Below are 2500 nucleotides of genomic sequence, written 5' to 3'. Positions count from 1 at the left end.
AACCCACGTTGTGCCTTAACCTAACCCACGTTGTCCCCTAACCTAACCCACGTTGTCCCCTAACCTAACCCACGTTGTCCCCTAACCTAACCCATGTTGTCCCCTAACCTAACCCATGTTGTCCCCTAACCTAACCCATGTTGTCCCCTAACCTAACCCATGTTGTCCCCTAACCTAACCCATGTTGTCCCCTAACCTAACCCATGTTGTCCCCTAACCTAACCCATGTTGTCCCCTAACCTAACCCATGTTGTGCCCTAACGTAACCCATGTTGTGCCCTAACGTAACCCATGTTGTGCCTTAACGTAACCCATGTTGTGCCTTAACGTAACCCACGTTGTGCCTTAACGTAACCCACGTTGTGCCTTAACGTAACCCACGTTGTGCCTTAACGTAACCCACGTTGTGCCTTAACGTCACCCACGTTGTGCCTTAACGTAACCCACGTTGTGCCTTAACGTAACCCACGTTGTGCCTTAACGTAACCCACGTTGTGCCTTAACGTAACCCACGTTGTCCGCTAACGTAACCCACGTTGTCGCCTAAACCTGCTCTGTAATTGTTATACGACTCGTTCAATTAGTGTAGTGTTGCCCACCCGCAACCCTCGCAATATAGTTCGCTACTCGCACTGCCCGCTCCCCTGTGTATCGCTTCATGTTAAACACCTTGCAAGTCTTGCTGACTTTCCACATGCTCCTGCTGTACACTGTTATGTGGATGGCAGCAGGACGTACATGCCGCCCCCCCCCCCACCCCTCCCCACGTCCCCACCTTGCCCCCTGCCTTCGCAAGCTGGTTGGTGAGAAGTTTGCATGTTCAATGCCCTTCGCATGCGACGTACTCAGGCTACGTTGTGGTGCGGCCTGTGTCAACTGTCCGCTGATGTCGTACGCATAAACCACAATCTGTACTGCACATTCGTCCTTATGTACTGAATGATACATCGTGGCACATGTGTGACCGTACAACGACTGCGCCCAAAAACGGCGGACCATACAGTGCAAATATTGTGCACGCAGCTACGTGTCGTCTCCCTATGAGAGCTGGATTGCAGTGTGGTACGCCATAGAGACGTGTGGGAGGAACGGACGCCGTGGATGGCGATTAGCATGAGCTGTGTGTTGATGTATTCGGACCTAGTCGTCTCTCCTCAAACACCGTGATAGCATGGTGCACCGCGTTCCATATCTGCGACATGCTACAGAGGCCGGTTGACAGTCGTTCGAGCAATGGACATCGCATACGTACGGGGGCCACCTTCCACGTATTGTCTAGGCGTGCACATTTTGTTGCGTGTATGTGGGCAGACGTAGTGTGGCGTGACACCTGACACAGGCATGCAATAATCGTTGAAGTTGCTAATGGCGATGGACGCCTACGTTTGCTGGTGAAGTTACGCAAATGAAGAAATGGTAACCCGTTGTGGTGCGGTTGTTCTCGCTAGGGGTGAATCGGTGATGGCGACGATAGGTTGAGGTACTAACCGGTTGTTCCAGCGATACCCACCATGCCGATGAAACTGAACGGCATCTGGGTGTGAAGCGATACGCGGCGGTGGCTGGGTGGGACCGTCCCCGGCCGGTGAGGGGGCGCCTCCCGGCGTGCTGGCCGCGCGGTGCGTGGGCGCACGCGCTACAGCCGGCTGGTGGGGGCGGCCAGTGGCAGGCGCGCCGGCCGACGGACGCGGCAGGCGTCGCAGCTGCGCGCCGGCGCACCCTGCGCGCGGCGCCGTGCGGCCAAAGTAGGTCCTCGCGGGCCCGGTGCGAAGCGCGGTGGACATCTTCAGTGTGCTGGTCCGATTGAGGACTGTGTGCGTTGAGGATGCGCCGCCGCCCGGCGCTCGGCGCCGCGACGCCGTCTGCTGCTCGGTCGCCCCAGCGGTTCTCGCTGGTGGTTTGTATCGCAGCTGTGCGGATGTGTTGGCGCGTGCGCTGTGCTGGGAGAGTTCGCTTCGGCACCCAAGTGGGGCTTTTGTCCTTCTGTGGCGCTGGCGTTGGAGCTGCCGGTCACCGTAGGTGGCGCGTGTTGTCTCCCGCCGGCAATGCCACGACAGCACGCTCCCGGGCCTCTGTCGGCAGCGGCAAGCTCAGTTGGGAGCACGGGTGGTCGCACCGAAAGCGTCTACTCGCCTAACTCCGGGCGATTGCGCCTCTCTCGAACCCGACCAAGTACTTGGGACGGCGCTGCGCGCCGCCGGGACCTGAGAGGGTTTCGAGGTGTATTGTGCAGGGGAGCTCAGCCTCCTCCTGTTTGCAGAATGATTGAGCGGACGCTTGCGTGTTCGCGCGGGCCCCCGGGACACACTCCCGGGCGGCCGGCTGCTCAGCTCTAGTTGACGCAGCTCCCTGGTTGATCCTGCCAGTAGTCATATGCTTGTCTCAAAGATTAAGCCATGCATGTCTCAGTACAAGCCGCATTAAGGTGAAACCGCGAATGGCTCATTAAATCAGTTATGGTTCCTTAGATCGTACCCACGTTACTTGGATAACTGTGGTA

At 57.7% G+C, this 2500-nt stretch overlaps 1 non-coding gene across 1 annotated transcript in view; it reads left to right on the top strand.

The window, feature by feature from the left end:
• The first annotated feature begins 2346 nt into the window (after window positions 1–2346).
• Window positions 2347–2500, top strand: part of LOC124774214 — a 1909-nt gene continuing 1755 nt past the window's right edge. The window contains exon 1 of the ribosomal RNA XR_007015204.1: window positions 2347–2500. This exon is cut by the window's right edge and continues 1755 nt beyond it. This is a non-coding gene — a ribosomal RNA (small subunit ribosomal RNA).

The sequence above is a fragment of the Schistocerca piceifrons genome, unplaced genomic scaffold (assembly GCF_021461385.2).
Source record: "Schistocerca piceifrons isolate TAMUIC-IGC-003096 unplaced genomic scaffold, iqSchPice1.1 HiC_scaffold_961, whole genome shotgun sequence".
Taxonomy (NCBI): domain Eukaryota; kingdom Metazoa; phylum Arthropoda; class Insecta; order Orthoptera; family Acrididae; genus Schistocerca; species Schistocerca piceifrons.
The sequence above is the reverse complement of the archived record's forward strand: the minus strand, read 5'-3'. Positions and strand labels throughout refer to the sequence as shown.